Below are 19,822 nucleotides of genomic sequence, written 5' to 3' on the forward strand. Positions count from 1 at the left end.
TGTGCTTCAAATTAGAATCATATTTGGTATTAAAATATTCATAAAAATATGATATGCCATATGAAAATAATAATAAAATAGTCCATGCCATCGTTAAGTGACCTAAAAAATTCTATCTATAAAGTTCAGTAAGGAAATTAAAAAAATTAAAAGTACAATAAGTGAAATATGATAGATAGTGAAGTTCAATGATGAATGGTGTAGTTTACCCAAATAAAAATCACAACATGTAAATTCAATTTGCTCTTCTAACTCATTAGAATGATATCACATTAATTATTTGTGATAACATGAAACTCTTCACAAAATTTGAATTCATTCACATGATCTTATTTATTAATATAATTTAAATTTAGTAATATTTTTAAAAAAAATAAAGATATAATGAAATTTTATTTAGTTTTAAACGCATGTATTCGGAATTATCTTTTTCAAATATTGTAAATGATATGCATTTGATTTCGAATATAAAATATGTTGATCCAATTTCTTTTAAGAAGATAATATTAAATTTTGCCACTGCCACAAAGAGAAATTATTATTAATAGGATGCAACAGGATACAATATCATATCACCATTCAACCAAATCATCACTCTAGATAAGCCAGCATCTTCTCTTGGATTACAATTCAAACAATCAAACCTAAAGCTTAAAGGAATTGAAAATAACGTACCACACCATACAACACAATCTTACAATATATTAATCTTACATCAATTATTAAACAAATGACACAACAATTTACCATATAATGCCTTCTTTCCCTGTAGAAGAAGAAGAAAATATCAAAAGGAACAAAAGTCAATTTTTAAAAAAAAAATCAATTGTGAAGAAAACATTAAAGATTTAGAATACAAAAAGATAAAGATTTGTTTTGGAAAGGAAAAACTCAAATATTGAGAAGAAAAATTGAAGTTGCAGCAGCTATGAATCATGTTTAATTAAGACAACTTGTTGGAAAACAGACGATTACCTTTTCCATGGATCAAATCCAAATACACAACCCGTCTCCTCCCTGAAATTTTTTTAAGATTTTTGATTTCAGACTTACAAAATTTAGTGATCTTAAGATTTATGTGCAATGCATTTATCTAGAATGAGAATTTGTCTAAGCCCATTGGTGTGAACTATAACTGCTTAATTGGAGTTAAAACAGAGAATAAGAAAAGAAGGTAGATCTTGCCGGAATAATTATGTGCTTCAAATTAGGATCTAAATGTGCAAAGCAAATAGCTGTGAATAAATATAAAAGGATTGAGCATTTCCTATAACAGAGATTTAGAAATTACCTCTGAGTTAGTGGTATATCGCCGTTTGTATGTCCTTGAATATAATTCAACATTTTTTATTTTGTGTAAATCTTGTCCTCCTTGCACCACTTTATCATGGAATTTCTTTGGCATTGATTCAATCTCCAGTTCTTGGAGGGTTTTACTGAACCTCAATTCATCTGGAAGCATCTCTAACGTTTCACAGTAGTCAATCGCCAATCGTTGAAGACAAGGCATGGCTCCTTTATCCACCTTCCACTGCACCAGCTTCTGAAGACCACAAAGTCTCAAAGACTCCAGTTTAGGAAAACCTTGTGCAGAGCAACACATTTCCTTTTCAATGAAAGAATGAACGAACTCAAGAAACCTTAAGTTAGTCAGCTTCTCTAGTTTTGGCATTGGATCTTCCTGAAGCTTGCAACCTTCCAAGTATATGAAAGCGAGATTTGAAGACAAGTAGTGGTGCTCTGGCAACTTACTTATCCCCGCATATATTTTCAACTTACAAATGCTACCGCAGCTTGAGAGGAGGTGTGCCAAATGTCTTGGATCTATATTCGGAGCCCTAATAGTCAAGGTGTGAAGATATTTACTTCGGATTATGGGTGGATTCTTGTCCAACTCCTCGTTAAAATCTTCAATCTTGAAAGGCCCACTAATCTCCAACTCTCTAAGCTTTGTCATGTTGCTAAGATCCTTCATATAACAATTCTCGGTGTTGAAGTTCACTAATGTGAAGAGGTTTCTCAAAGTATCCAACCTCAACTTTGTTTTGCCATCACATTTGTCAGGGAGATATAGATGTCTCAGTTCCTCCATCCTCCATATCACGTCAGGTACGTGGATACGATATATTTCAATTCGTAAATCCAAGGTTTGCAAGCATCTTAAGTTTCCCAGAGATGATGGTAATTTTGTACTTGTGAATCTGAGACTATTTAGACTCAAGAATCTTAAATGAATGAGATTCCCAATATCACCGATTAACTTGCATCCCGTAGTTCCCCACTCTCCTTCATAGTTTAGAACTCTGAGCAATTTCAAATTGATGAATATATGTACCCAAAATCCCCGAGCTTTTAGAAAACTAATATATGCAGCCCAAATATCCCAAAAACAACGCAGCGGACTGAATGGACCTTCTAAACAGGCCGAAGGTGTTGTTAACCAAAATAACTCTCCTAGATACCTTGTATTAAAGAAGGAAAGTGATCGAAGATTTGGACATCTAATGTACTTTGTCTCAAAGATCTCGTGCATAGAAACTCTGCGAACCTTTCGAATTGTGGACAACGAGAATGCATTTGACTCATCTACAATGAAGACGAAGTTCTCTTCTTTTGCCTTTGACAGGCAAAGGTCTCTTATTAGGTTATGCATCTGAATTTTTTCGACCTTTGAGGTTACAAAGTCTCTGCTTCGTACTTGAATCATGCACCTTTCCGCAAGCTCCGCTAAGTAATGCTCTGCCACATCTTCTGCGACTCCCCACTCCCCGTCTCCTTCCTCCGTTGATGAAACTATACCTTCAGCAACCCATAACTGAATTAGTCTATCCACATATATCACATAATTCTCTGGGAAATGGCTTAAATAAAGAAAACAAGATCTTAAATAGGCAGGCAAATCATCGAAACTTAATGCTAACACTTCCATAATTCCTTGGCCTTGGACTTTGCTTCTGTTCAAGTATGATTTAACATTTTCACTCACTCTATCCCATTCATTCAATGAGCTTTTTGTAGCCAAAATTCCTCCCAACACAACTATGGCTAATGGCAACCCTCCACATTGTTCAACGATTACTTTTCCCAACTCCTTTTTCTTTTCATCATCTGTATCAACAGCACATTGTTTACCCTTATCTTGTCCCAACTCCTTTATCTCACCATCAACCGTATCATCTGCACATCGTTTGCCCTTGTCATGTCTCAACTCTTTTATCTCACCACCAACCGTATCATCTGTGCGTCGTTTACCCTTGTCTTGTCCCAACTCCTTTATCTCACCATCAACCGTATCATCTGCACGTCGTTTACCCTTGTCTTGTCCCAACTCCTTTATCTCACCATCAACCGTTTTATCTACACAATACGAAGGGCTCAATGATTAATACTCAAAATCAGGAATGAAAAGATTTTCATAGGTAAAAATTTCTATAAATACATTTGGAATGAACATTGTTTTGAACACCTAGAATAATAGTGGTCCACCTATAGTTTTATTTTCTTAAAATAATAGGAGGAATTAGAAAGTAGATGATCCAGAGATATTAAGAAGTTCCTACACTATGTCCAAGTACAATTATTTAATGATAAATAAAATATATAAATTTTTTAAATGGCAGCTAAGTTGATTAGCTGCCAGGAGAATCTCTTAGAAAATAATACTTATCTTTGTCTTTATATTATATACGTTAAGCATGTAAACAGTCAAATTTGTTTTTTCGTTACAACAAAACCCAAGGCATAGTTTATTACCTCAACCAAACAATTAATTATATATTTGTTATCATTGTTAAATATCTTCAAAGCTAGAAAAATATGTTCAAATTATTGCAAATGTCAAAAAAAGAATTTTCAAGCATAGTTTATGTCTTATCATCATCCGTTTTATCTTCATAATATGAATGGCTCAATCACTACTACTAAAAGTCAGGAATATCTTTTTTATATTGATTTCCATAGATAAAAATTTCTATAAATACATTTGGAATGAACACTGTTAGTCTTTTTTTTTATTTAATTAATAGGAAGAATTAGAAAGCAGATGATCCAAAGATATTAAAAAGTGTTGGAAAAATTCGTTATAATTCTAACAAAAAGTTCCTACACCATGGCCGAGTACAATTATTTAATGAAAAGGGCTAGGAGAGCTTTAGAGAAAATGTGATACATTTTTAGATAGATATTACCTTCTATTCACATTAAATTTATTAAAAAAACAAAAGGTCATCAAGAACCCGAAAAAAATACTTATCTAATTATTATTATGATTAAGTTTGTCTTTATATTGAATAAGTTAAGCATGCAGAAACAGCCAAATTTCTATTTTTTTTATTTACAAGCCAAGGAATATTAAAATTGGAGAAGGGAAGTTTGCAAATGTTGGATAAAAAATGAGGTAGGTGAACCATTTTGACTAAGTTTTATGTCTATATTAATCAAAATTATTATCCCAATCAAAAAATTAATTATACGTATTTGTTATCATTGTTAAATATCTTTGATGCTACAAAATATGTCCAAATTATTGCAAAATATGTCCAAATCAAGCTATAATTTATATGTTTGTCTTGCTTGAACAAATAGTATCATAAACTACTTAAGAAACTAAGCATAATATATATATATCAAGGATTAATGATATAATTTTTTTATTTACGTGAGCAAGTATATTTAGTCGGTTGATCAAATTGTTTATCTTTGTTCCCTCATATTCTCTTAGTTTATGGGTTCTAGAACCACTAGGAGTATTTCCCTTCCTTCTCCCTTCTCTTTAGGTAGGGTTGGGATTAAATATAAAATTTGTCAAAAAAATTGAACTATGTATAATTATCTATGTAAAATATTTTAATTTATTATTACTACTTAGTTCTAACAGTATTACTTATATTATTTTTTTGTTACAATTACTTATATTATTTAAAAAAAATATATATAATATAAAAGATATTAAATTTATAAGGTCTTGTTTATTTAATCTACACTAATGATATGTTTGGACGTCACAATATATTTATAAGAAAGTATCATTAATTGCACTTTCAATTAATTACACTTAATTTTAATTATCAAGATATATTTAATTAATAAAATATAGTTAGACACAATTAAGTGATATTTATTAATTAAAAATGAATAAAATGTTTAGAAATTATCATTATTAAAATATATTTCCTTCAATTCTCACTCTATAAGAATAGGAGAATATAATTTGAAAGATTCAATTACAGCCAATTTGGGACTCACTAATTACAATGATTAGCTAGCATGCCACTCATGTGTAATTATACTCAAATCCAAGTATAATATAGTTTTCAAATCTAATGCATATATGATGGTAAATAACTTTGCAATGTAGACATACGTACCTGTAGAATCTGAAGGAAACGCAATTTTTTGAAACAATTCCCAACTTTCTTCATCGTTCAAAATTGGCAACTCATACAAATAAACGCTTGCATCTGTTTGGGAAACTATCTCCTTGTTTCGAGAGGTGAGCAATATCTTACTATTGCTATGGATGCCCCTTGCAACTGGAAACGCAGGTTTGAGGCGATCCCAAGCCTCGCTGCTCCAAACATCATCCAATGTTACCAAACATTTTTCATCTTTCAACAAGTTAAACAACTTGCTTGCTAATGCCACGTCGGTCAGCTTCCCGTCATTTTCACCCAATTTTCCCAAATCAGATAGAATGTCTTTCCAAACTTTTCTAGTTTGGAATTGTTGAGAGACAAATACAAAAGCTCTGTGCTCGAAACGGCTTTTAACTCGGCTGTGATGATATAGTTCCTTGGCAAGAGTGGTCTTCCCCAGACCACCCATTCCCCATATGGAAACAATCCTGCATTGAGTTCCCTCGACAAGTTCTGAAACCAATTTCTCTATGTCACCATCATTTCGCTCAACATAATTTTGATCTATAATATGAGGATAAGGCCGCCTTAACTCCTGCTTTGCAATGAAAGAACTCGACCCATCTCCATCCCTCAATCCCTTCACACCATTCACTTGTAATCGTCCGAGCAAGTCTTGTATTTTCTCAACGATTTCCTCGATCTTTGAACGTGTTTCGTGGAGCGTCCATCCATCTTTCAAGAGGCAGTCGGATCTTTTGATGCAACCGGAAAGACCAACCTTCTTTTTGGACCCAATCCTGAATGCGAAATCCTCGATAACATCCTCGGCATCATAGGCAAGCTCTCTGATTTCAGCGACCAAAAGACGAATCCTCTCGTCATCATGCTGTTTAACATCGGCCTCCAGCAATAAGCTTTGCATCCACTTGAGCTTAGTTTGCAAACGATCGACTTGCTTTTCCACGCCCCATAGGTAGACTGCTTCGTCGGTTAGCAGCTTGCCGATTGTCGTCACTGCAGATGCCACAGCTGACCAAGCCATGATAGTGAACTCTTTTCCTGTGCTCAGAAATTTCTTCAAAATGTTTATGGTAATGAAGCAATTCTCGTAAAACAATTGGAAATCAGAGCTCAAATGGTTTAGACTCTTAGCGGCAATAAGGTCAATTAATATACACAAAGTATTCACTAGTGAGGAAGGGATGCAATATTTAATGTTAAGAGACCGACTTTTTAAAATTTTAGGAAAGAATAAATTTATTTAATTCAAATATTTGGACTACCCTTTTAAAGTTAGGATTAAAATAATACATAGTGACGAGGTAATATTAGAAAATATTGATCTATACTATTATTTAAGGATATAGTTGTTGTCACTGCAGACGCCACGTATGACCAAGCCATGATAGTGAACTCTTTACCTACGCTCAGAAAAACCTTTAAAATGTTTATGGAAAGAAAACAATTTTCGTAAAACAATTGGAACTCCGAGCTCAAATGTTTCAGACTCCTGGCGGCAATAATTCAATAATATGCACATAAAATAGCATTAATCACATAGACGGACACAAGATTTTATGTTAAAGAGCGAACTTTTAAAATTTTAGGAATGAATAAAGTTATAAAATTTTAAGAAGCAAAAATATATTTTTCAATAGAAAATACGTAAGAGAATCTAAAATATATAGTACTTTTAAATTTTCAGATATAACATTTATTCCTTTAATCACCAATGTAATTTGATTCGTGCGAAAAATAGTTATTTTTAATATATTTTTAAAAAATAAAGAATAGTGCTTCGGGTGTGAAAACTAGGAAGACGAACAACCAATCTTATTTAATTGGGAAAAGGAAGACTTATTGAGATGGAATTTCATATAGTTAAATAGATGGATTTTCTTTAAATAATTGAAATTAAACTTGAGTGATTTATTTGCAAAAATCTAGAAGTGACGGTAATTCCAAATATCACTTTAAAAAATGAAAAGATTTTTTAAGTAATTATTTTTATGAGATGAATAAACAAGTAATAAAGATGGTATTTTTTTGAATTAATTACTGATATCTGATCTATTGACCAATTAATTTAGATAAGGTATTGGCAGAGACAAGGGCAACTCTCCCAACCCAGTTTGCTCCATTTTCAAATGTCAGTGTTCGAACCTCTGACATTGCTTAAGGAATCTAGAGCCTCATCCAACTACACCAATTGGTTGTTGGCAAGAAAGATGAGATTTTAATTGAGGGGAATCTAGTGCTTCATCCGACTAGATCAACTGGTTGTTGGTAATAAAGATTAATAAAAATGATGATGAGGTGATGAAGCATATTTGGATTATCCTTTTTAAAGTGAATATTAAAATCATACTTAAAAAGAAATGATAATATTGAAAAATATATGTTTAGTGTTGACACAAGTGGATGTGATTCAAGAATTTGAGTTTGTAAGGTCAAGTTCGAATCCTATCACCGTCACTCTTGGTGAATAATATGTAAATTCCTATGCAAATCTCAATTGGGATTCAAGAATTTTAGCTTGTAAGATCTCTTTTTATTCGCACTTATTTAATAAAGAATTATTATTTTTATATTACGAAGAATGATCAATACATAATGAAATGGTAATATTATAAATATGAATCTATACCGTTAATCATCAATACATAATGAAATGCTAATATTATAATGTAGCAATAATCATCAATACGAGGAGACAAACAATAGAGGCACGTCCAATAAAACGAAAGGGTTTCTTTTAATATATATTTTTAAAATAAAATATATTATTTTGGGTGTGAAAAGTAGGAAGATAAACAGCTAATCTTATTTAATTGGGAAAATGGACGACTTCAGATGATAATTTTAAATATCATTTTAGAAAATGAAACAATTTTTTTTAAAGAGTCTTTGTCTTCGGTCTTATTTAACTGAAAAATTAGACAAAGACTAAAATATTAATCATCAATACATAATGAAATAGAGGTAGGTACTGTCACAATCCGATTTTGAGATTATTTTGAATCTTACTAATTTTGAGGACTAAGTTGAATTTTCAAAGGGATTTATGATATTTTTCTTAAACTATGAGAAGTGCAACGACTGTTTAGGTTTTTAATCCATTTTGAAAACCTAAACCTAGGTATGCATAGTGAATACCATATTATAACATTTTGGTTTTTCCCCCTCTTTTGTCTTTTAGCCACAAGCCTCTCCCCCCATCTCTCCCTTTTTTCATTTTTTCCCATCACCGATGAGCAACCGCCCCGACATGGTTGTCACTGTTGCCTCCATTGTGGTCCCCTCATTGACCCGAGAAAACCCTCCCCTCACAGTGCCTTCTTCGGTCACCGTTAGTGAAGCAACAAAGAAGCCTTCGAATCTCCTCATGTTGTTGCCGTCGATCACTACCATCGTGGTGTTCATAGCCCACGTCAACGTACTCCCTACGTCGTCTCGATCTAGTCGAGCCCTGCACCGCAGCTTGAATCTTCGTCATTTATAAGTTGTGGAGGAGAAAACGTTCGGCAGAAGTTAAACTCTTTTCCGATACATTTATATCGTTCACCGTCGCGAACCAACATCGGTAATGGACCCATCACATCTTAAATTCAGTTTGACCGGTTAAATTGTAGAACTGAACTGCCTAAACCATTGAACCAAGCTGACCCGTTTGATCCGACCCAACTGTTGACCCATCGTTCGTTGACTTTGGCCATTTGATAATTGGTCATTGACTTTGACCATTGACTTTGGTTTTGACCGTTGATCCGTTGACTTTTTGCGAAGATCTCTATCTTAATATTTTTCGACGTACTGAGTTTGATTTGCATTTTGTTTTGCCAAATTTTAACCTAAACGCTTATGTTCATCATTCTATTTAATTATTTAGATTTTTTTATTATAATTTCTTATTGCAATATGACTTATATGTGATTATCTGTTTTTGAAGGTGACTCAACTTTGCCCGAGCGATCATTAGTGGACCCAAAATTGTCTCATCCTAGTGGTACGGATCGTAAGGAGCGTATAACTTAGATTGGGTTCATAGTTTGCTAAAGGTGTGTTCCTCGACTAGTGCTATTGATGTTGTGTGTGAATGTTTCATGTGTTTTATATGTTGGGTATCGATGATAAGTTATGCATGTGTATATGTTGGCATGAGTAATGATAATAGATGTATGCGCTTATTGTTTATTTGTTATTGTAACTATAATGTTTATATGTATAATTTACCGATGCATATCGATATGACTCTTATCATGTATGTTGCATTGGGTTGAGTTTGTGAAGAGGAAGAATAATCGAACAACCGAAATACAAGTTAGTGCATCCTTACGGGATGATAAATCCAATTACTAAAATACAGGCTAATGCATCCTTACCAGATGATAAATCCAATTACCGATTTGCAGGCTGGTGCATCTTTAGCAGATGGTAATCCCAATTACCTTATTATAGTCTGGTGCATCCTTATAGGATGATAATGTCCAAAGGCTGAGTAACTGTATGGTGATGTAGATGGGTCAATGGTCTGCATTGCATGCATATTGTGTTCGATGTTGTATGAACATGTTATTTATAAAGTATTGTTTACCGTATATTGACTGTATGTTGTATATTGTGTTTAGTTCTCTTACTTTTAGATTCACTTGACCGTTAAGATCGTTTTGATACTTGGAGGATCGTTTAGCGACATATCTTATCGATTACGGTATGGTTTTATCAAACTTTTATTATACTTTAAAACTATTATTAGATTATGAAATTTTTGTATACAAACTCTTGGCATACTATTTTTGAGACTTTGAATTATATGATTTAGCATGCATTATTTTATTAGATATGAAATTTATTATTATTTATTTATGAGTATTTTAATTGATGTTTATCTATTTTACAAACTATTTTAATAATGTGAATATTTCCTTAAATGAGTTATGTTTTATGAATTATCGTTACTGTGGTCTCTGAGATTCGGTCGTAACGTCTAGATCGGGTATAGAGGGTTACATTTAGTGGTATCAGAGCTAGTTCAAACTCTCGGACTGTGAAGCCTATGCGGGGAAAAATTTGAACTTGAAAAGATTTTTGCATACATTGAAAATCTTTTTGGGTAAAATGGGAAGAATTTTCAAAAGGACAGTACTTAAATTATTTTCTAATATAGATATTTTTATTTGAGACTCTGGTACCATATTTGACTCTAAAATTTGTTTGAATAGGTTGTAAAGACTCTCGATAGGCTTATATGACTGATTGTAGAGGAGATTTTCCTAACCGTGTACTTGAGGAAATTTCGTTCTGATAAACGACTTGAGGTAGAGATCACAATGAAGTAGTGAAGACCATTGGTAGAGAACTGAGGGATCAAGGAAAAGATCAAAATGAAAAGAATTCAAGTTAATCTAGCCCTTTAAAATCTGTTAGTCGATCTGGTAAAAGAGAAAGACATGCTTATTCTCAACCGATTAGCTCTAGGATTAGACCTTTAGACTCGACTGTCCTTGCTACCGGTGTCGATAGTACTACTGATGTTAGATCTTTTTCTAAGTGTGCATATTATAATAGGAAGTATGAAGGAGAATATTGAAGAAGTTAGGTTGTTTCTTCCGATGTGGCTCACCAGACCACTACTTTAGAGAGTGTCCACATCCTCATAATAAATCTTATGCCCCCGCTCAGTTACAAGCCTTATCTCAAGTGCCTTTGAAGATTCATGAGGATCAAGATGCATAAGATAAGTTAACATGTATCCTTGTTATTTTGTTATTTGAGTCTTTATTTTTCTTTTTTGGTTATGAATTGTCTCACCCTAATCTGTTAGAACTGCATCTTCATAGTTATTCATAGTAAATCTTAAATCTCATAATCGTTCAATACTCAACAGTTGACCCCTTGTTGCCAATAAAGATCTTTTCGTTAATTCATGTGTTCGTAATTGTTAATGTAACCCCCTCATACTAATGCGGATAACCCGGTCCGATCTGAGGTGTCACATTAGGGCCACTGGAGCGATCCACTGTAAAAATAGCGGAAAATTTAAAACTTTTATTAAAACATGTAACTTATAAAATGATTTATCAGTATACATAAATAAAACAGATTTTTAGACTCAAATATTAAAACAAAATACAATTACATGCCCCCTAATCACATGTACCATTTTCTAGAAGCAACGCTGGGAGAACTCCCATACTGATGACGATAGTTGCACTGGTACAATTCTTTTAACCTGCAATGTTGAGTAATAGAGTGAGCTTCAGAAAGCTCAGTAATACAAAACTGCCAGATGATCCTGAAGAACGTGCAGATACAAATAACCATATGTTTTCTTATTGTTTCCGAACATCTACAAATTTTTATGCTAATCGGAGATCATATTGATATTTCAGATGGTAACGAATAATGAGCTTTCAGTTCAGATAAAAAATATTTCGAATGGCTGAGTTCAAGAGATCGAAATAGGTTATCTAGTGTGTTCCCGTAAAACCAGTAAAAAGATACAAATCTTTTAAAACATATATATATATATATATATATACCCCAACCCTTCACAACAGAATGTGTAGGTGTCCCAGAACCATACACCCAACCCAACACAACTTGTAAGGCCCTGAGCACAAAGCCGAGGAACCTGCAAAAATACTTCCTTCAAAAATACCCCCCAATTAAAACATTTTTTCGTCATTAAACGGAGAAATTAGAAATCAAAACAGAATTCAGAACAGATATCAGAACAGAATCCAAATCATAAATCAGAACAGAATTCATGTCATGTATCAGAACATAATTCAAGTCGGAAATCAGATAAAATATTTATATGATTAGGGAACACACCAGAGTTTATAGATATTATTCAGAGGTACTGGATAATCTTATCAAGTAGAGAAACACAGATCTTCAGTATGTCGATAGAATGTTGGAATTTAGAATCACTACTGGAAGAGTTCAATAACTGACGGAATCATCAGTTATTCAGAATGAGACTTGAGCTGATAAAGAAGAAATAAAGGTTTAGGACATTTACAGACTGTGCCGATCTATCGGATTATCGAAATAACTCAAGTTGAACAACTCTCAGAACTAATTCATGTTGACCGATTCATTCGTTGCCCTTCCAGGTATTCACTCTTTATACCAACAATAATTGTCCAAAAATCATCTTTTGAGTCATCGCTGAATGGATCCTAAGGAAACTAACAAATATTCCAATGCTCTTTATTTCATTTCCACGGTTTCACAATATCATGAAATGCTGACGTACTTGATTTGTGATTCATAATCCATAAGGATGATACATCATGTAAGTTCATCCGAATTTCCAGGCTTATCCCAATCATTTACTTAATCCTCGGTCCATGAGGTTACTTAGTTCATTTAGCAGTCAAGTCCATTCCAGTTACTTCGGGATCTCCTAGAGTAATTCAAACGTTTCTGAATTTCAGATACATGTTGTACTTCCGTTCCATTCAATTTGGTCTTCGTGGTTGATTTGTCGAACAAACGTCCAATTCTTAGTACTGAATGCGATCTAGAGTTGAGTTGAGCTGAATACTTCCAAAATTTATCATCAAGCCAAACTTGAGAAGACGAACACGCGTTCCAGTAATATCTATGCCATTCAGGTATAGATATAGCTTTAGGGTTGATCTACTCACTTAAATTGTGTTCCATTACTTTTAAAGGTAATCCAACACCTATGCTTATTTGGATTCCTTAATTAATCCAAGACATTTACTTAGTTTAGGACATAAGGTTATTTTGGTAATTTTGGTGTTCAGTTTTATTCCATTCATTTCAGAGCTCGAGGATATACAATCATTCCTGAGTTTGGTGATATTCTTGGGTTATTTCCATTATAGGGGTATTCTGGTCATTCTACAGATCCGATGTATTTCAATCATTTCCTTCATCCTGTCTTATTATTTAATTCCAATTTATCATCTATTTCAGTCCCTTCGAACAATTGTGATAAATGAGCACCCCGATAAATTGTTCTTCAGGTATTTACTCGTAACTCAGATATTTTCGGTTCAAGTGCCTTTCCAGATTTTTACCAACGAAATATCAAAAATTTTCTGCACTAAGTCAGGATCTTAACAATCAAATTCGTACTTAATCAAGTTAAGTACAAATCCTTAAAGTACTTTCTCATTCAGGGTCAACTCGGACTATTTTACCTCTCAGAGGCATTTTTGTAATTTCTTAACCAGATAACTTCGGTATTATCTCTTAACGAAAATAATATAATTTAGAGATCCTATGATTAATTGCTTCCTCGAACATTCTCTGATCTTGAAATGATTCCTTAACAGACTTCTAGTATCTTGCATAAACCTTCTTGGGGTTAAAAACCGATTATCCATAATTTCCACGTAAAACTAATATTTCCTTATGCACATCAATAGTTTTATCAGATCAATATATCTTTTCAGATTTATTAATTCATTTCCAAGGACAATTCTTGTCATTTTCCAACATAAGGGTAATTTCGTAATTTTGCATAATCGAAACATTCTCATAATTTATCATCTACGTACCTTTAGATAAATTATAATCTACATATCCATGGCTGATTCCTTTATCACTTAATTCCAGAATTTGTAATTTAATTCCAACTGTCCTCCAATTTCTTATAATAGTCATCTAAGCCATATTCAGTTACTTACTTTCTACTGCATTCGTATCGAGTGTAGAACTTCATTAATTACACATATGAGCCCAAACATTTCCATTCATACATTTATCAATACCAACATGTTCTATAAAGCATAAAGAGGTAGTAATGTATTACCTCGATTTCTGTGCCATATTGATTAACCATTAAATTCCATTCGAACGCCCTCGATCTTGAAATCATCTTTAAATAATTCCTCATATACATAACAATATAAATTCCATAAAAAACATAGCTTAATTCTGGAAAACGAATCGAATCAGGTGATTAATCAGGGAAAACCAACTTACCGGTTTTGATTTTGGCAAAACGGACCCCAAAAACAGATTCAGGACGTCAAAAAACCTCAAAATAGGTATAGCCGGTCAAAGTCAAAGGTCGTTTAATGCTCGGTCAATGCCGGTCAAAGTTATGGTCAACAGTGGTCAAAACCTATCAACGGTTAACAATGGTCAACGCCGGTCAACGGTCAACAGACCATTTTACACAAATATCACCCTAATTGAAATTAATTACAAAATTAGCCACCTTCTGCAAATATTTATGAAACTAACACCCTAATTTTACACAGATAGCACCCAAACAGAAATTAATTACCAAATTAGCACCCTCTACGCACAGTGGCGGCGCGTGCGGCGCGTGAACAGTGATACGGTGTCGGAAAATTCCTGAAAAAATTCCTAATAATTATTTTAAGGCATTTTGAGACATTTACCGAGATCGTTTCACAATTTTGAACGGTGGAGAGCTCGATTCCGAAATGTCGGAAACTTTGATGGTGTCACCCCTCCGCGCACCGACGACAATGGAGAAACGGAGAACATCGGTTGACTCAAAATGATGCAAGGATCACGATGATGTGGGAGGTTTCGAAAACGGATGACTGGATCGTCGTGAATCGACGAAAAACCAACTGAAATCGAGTTATTACCGACGATACTTCCGACTGAAATTAACGACGAACGACGACGATTCATAACGAAAGGTTTGAGGGGTTTTGTTCTTCGGTCGACAACGAAAATGATGGTGGTTTCGATTCGTCAAACGGACGCCGGACGGTGAGTAGATCGGAAAGGAAATGAGGCTCAACGGGGATGGAAAACTGGGAAAATACGCAGAAACTATCGGGGGAAGGGGTTATATTTCATCTCCAAAATAAAAATGAGTAAACCCCATGTTTAGCCACTGAATTTTTTGTACTTCTTAAAACGGTCTTCTAAATTTGTGATTTTAGAATTTAATCCTCAAATTTCTTCCAAAATACCAATTAAATCCAATACTTTATAATTTCTTAATTTTAGCCCCTAAATTGGGGTATTACAGTTAATTCATGGTTATACCCTAATTGTCGTCACCTCTGCCTCAATCAACTTTCGTCCGATTGCCCCAGCTCGTGCCGTCACCGCCATTCGGTTCGTCACTGACCGATGAGCAAAACCCCAACCCCCTGTTTAAAATTGAAGTCGTTCGCCGTAAAACCGCCATGAAGTTTAGTCGAAAACCAAAAAACCCGCACAAAATTTATGTGATTCCGACCGATCCGACCACTGTCTCATCTCACCGCCCTGAGCACCAAACTCCCCATGTATTTTTGACCAAAACCCGACCGAGATTGTCGCCTTCGTCGTCATTTTTGTCGATCACCTGCGTGGGTAAGTTTGGTTTTAATTTTGCGTAATTTTTCTCAAATTTTAGTGATTTTTGAGTTAATTGGTTTGTAAATGTTGTTTTGGAGCTCCCCGAAGGATCGACCTCTAGAACTACCATCGTCGCCATCGTCACGCGCCACCACGTGCCGCCGCGTGCGCGTGGGGCCTATCCCCAGTTCTGGTTTCTTCGAGAACCGACCCAGTCGGTCTGGGAACCCGGCCCAACTCGGTCCAAACCGAGTAAACCTGACCCGAACCCAGTCAACCCGACCCAACCCGTTGACCAGTCTAACCGTTGACTTTGACCAAAAAAATTAAAATTTTTGAGAAGTCATATTTTATGTTTTTCGACGTCCTGAGTCCGAATCTGAAGTTCGTTTTACCAAATTCGCACCCGGTAAGATGTTTTTAGTGTTTTATCTTCGGATTCAAGTTGAATTATTGGATGTAAATTCGTTTGCTATGTATCAAAAGAATTATTAGACGTTAAATTCAAGTTCGAGGGCAATTGAATGGAGTTTAAATGGTCGATCGATATGACAAGAAAATCGAGGTAATACTCTATTACCTTATGTATGCTTTTCGGAACCAATTGATAAATGGTAAATACATAAATGGAAATGATTGGTCCATTAGGTGTAGTTAACTATCGTTGGACTCAGACGGAAATTGGAATAAAGATGAAACATTGTATAAGTCTCTGACAACTCGAAAATGAAATTGATAGACTGGTCGAAAATAAATCTCAATTCAATGATTTAATCAGTAAATCAATCAATCTCAGAACGCGTAAATTCTAATTAATCTCGTTAAAGGTTAAATGTTGGGAATATTTGGATAAGAAATTACCAAAAATAGCACTATGAGGTAAAATTACAAAAATTCCATTGTACTGTAAAAGGACCAAGACTTTCTCTAATGGTGAAAATAACCTACAGTGATCAAAATGAATAAATGAATCTAAATGCTAAAGGAACTAGAATACTTTCAAGCCTAATTTATCGAAAGTAATGCCACTGACAGAATTGACTGGAATGATGATGATACGCTTACAGTGTAAAAAAACTCAATGGATGGCTATGATAATGGAGATGACCTGAGAACTCATATCTTGATCCACTTGAACCTTGGAATCGTCGATTTAAATTCCAGATTTATATTGGAATGCCCATGAAGTGTAAAATGACCCAAAGAACGACTAAGTACTGGAATAACTAAATACCCTCAAGCTCTTAAATGAATAAATCAACATCGATTACCAAAATGACTATATTATATGATCAAGTTGAACTAAATGGAAGTACTTATGTATTCAAATTTGCGGAAACTACCGAATTACTCTGGAAACTCAGAAGTGACCATGATAGACTTAACTTATAAATGGCCTAAGTACCCTCAAAGACCTAGAATTAAGGGAATGACTTAGATAAGTCTGGAAATGCTGATGAACCTATATGTTGTACTGCCCATAAGGGTGTTGAACCAAGAATCAAGCACGTCGACTTTTCCTGATATCGTTACAATGTTGAAATGAAATAAAGATTCATTCAGCGATAATTTTGAACATGATCAATTCGACAAGAGTTGACTGTATTGAAAAGTGAATACCTTGAAAGTGCAATAATTTGACCAGTTGACAAGTATTAGTGCTGGGAGTTGTTCAGTTCGAGTTAACTCTATATTCCGATTGATCGACACAATTCTTAATGCCCTGAATCTTTGTTTCTCCTTTATTAGATCAAATCACTAAGAATTCTCCAAGAACCTAATGCCCAAATTGCCTCTGATTTCCTGGATAATGGAATCACTCCTGTCATATCTGAAAACACAAGTAACTCTGATGCAAATGATTATGAATATCTTTCCGATTTCATATTGCCTCCGAAAAATGTCTGAATACTACATGATCCTGATAAATCACGATCTGAATAACTGATGATTCCTTCAACTAATGAACTCTTTCGATAGTGATTCTAATTTATGATATTCTATCGGTATACTGAAGATCTGTTTTTCCATTCCCGATATGATTATCAAGTACCTCCGAATAATATATAGAACCTCTAGTGTGCTCTCTGATCATCATGTATGTTTTCTCTAATTTTAAAAGTATGATCTATTATATGGAATACAGTTTGACATCTGATTTCTGCTCTGAACTTTGATATATGTTCTGATCTCTGATTTATGTTATGATCTCTGATATCTACTCAGATTACTGATATCTATATTTTTTGTCTGAAATTATTTTTATACGGGGTACTCTGGGACTCTGGTATGACTGAAGGAATTGGCAGGTTCAATCGTTGTTGGTAATTCCTTGTATAGTTTCAGCACCGACTGGTAATTCCTTATGGACCTAAGGCGACTCTTGGGTGGGCTCCTGGGCCTAATGGGCCTAGTGGTAAGACCTTATTGCCCTAAGTTACTCCTTTAGGGATGACACCACTGCTATGTGCTTTTGGGTAAGACCTTATGGACTTGGGGGAACTACCCTCATGTGGGCACCTACGCCTCGGCTAGGGTAAGACTTTATGGGCCCAAGGTGTTCTCTTATGTTGGATCCCACGCCTTTTTGGGCCTAGGGTAAGTCCTTATAGATGCAGTTCTAGGGAACTACATATTGGTGTTCAGTTGGAGGGTCTTACTATATTTTTAAAAAAATAAGTTTTAAAATGCTACTATTTTTAAAAAGATATGTACATTTTCACTGGTTTTATGGGAACACACTATACACCCTATTCTGATCTCCTGAACCTAGTCCTCTGAACGTTTACTTTGAACTGAAAGCTTCATGCCTTTTACTACTTGAAATATTAGTGGGACCTCTGCTCCTAACAAAACTCTAATAAGGAAAATTATACTTACCTATTATATGCATGTCCTTCAGCATCATTTGGTAGTATTGTATTACTGAGCTTACTAAAGCTCACTCTGTTACTCACTATTTCAGGTTAAAAGAATTGAACCATTGCAAATATAGACATCAGTAAGGGAGTTTCACTTGCGTTGCTTGCGGAGTATGGTGCATGTAATTAGGAACATGTAGCTTGTATTTTATTTTTATATCCGAGTCTGGAATCTGTTTTATTTTTTGAATATTGTTAAATTTACTTTTGTGTTTATAAATTGTTTTTATGATTTTACATGTTTTAACAAAAATTTTAATTTTCTGGGATTTTTACGATGAGTTGCTTCGATGGCCCTAACGTGACACCTTGGATCGGATCGGGTCACCCGTATCGGTCTGTGAGTGTTACATGACATGGGTGTCAGATCCTTGTGAAGAATTTGTAAGTGTATAAAGACTAAGAGTAGAGAAACTATTGATGGTCTTGTAAATTTCGAGGACGGAATTTCTTTAAGGAGGGGAGAGTTGTCACAACCTAAATTTGAGATTATTTTAAATTTTACTAATTTTGAGGACTAAGTTGAATTTTCAAAGGAATTTATAATCTTTTTCTTAAACTATGAGAAGTGCAACGACTGTTTAGGTGTTTAATCCATTTTGAAAACCTAAACCTAGGTATATGATTATAAAATTTTAGTTTTTTTTTCCTCTTTTGTCTTTCAGTCGCAAGTCTTTCCCCAATCTCTCCCTTTTTCACCCGGAAATCATCACCGTCGAGAAACTGCCCCAACATGGTCGTCACTGTTGCCTCCATCGTAATCCCCTCATTGTCCCAAGAAAACCCATTCCTTCATCGTGCCTTCGTCGATCACCGGTTGTGAAGGGAAAGAGAAGACTTTGAATCTCCTCACGTCGTCGCCGTTGATCACTGCCGTCGTGGTATGCACCGCCCACGTCAACTTGCTCCCTACGTTGTCCTGAACCGGTCGAGCCCTACACCGCCACATGGGTCATCGTCGTTTACAAGATGTAGAGAAGGAAATGTTTGGCCGATGTCAAACTCTTTTCCGCTACATTTCCACCACTCACCGTCGCGAACCAACATCCGTAATGGACCCATCACACCTTAAATTGTGATTCTGGAAAGTTTGGTGTGATTCGGGCCACCGAGGCTGTCCCACACCCAAACGCTCCGCCACTATACGTGTGGAAGAGTTTTGATAGCAAAATCGATTTGACCGGTTAAATCGTTGAACTGAACCGTCCAAACCATTGAACCGAACCGTCC

Source organism: Hibiscus syriacus, unplaced genomic scaffold (assembly GCF_006381635.1).
Source record: "Hibiscus syriacus cultivar Baekdansim isolate YM2019G1 unplaced genomic scaffold, ASM638163v2 tig00111754_pilon, whole genome shotgun sequence".
NCBI lineage: Eukaryota > Viridiplantae > Streptophyta > Magnoliopsida > Malvales > Malvaceae > Hibiscus > Hibiscus syriacus.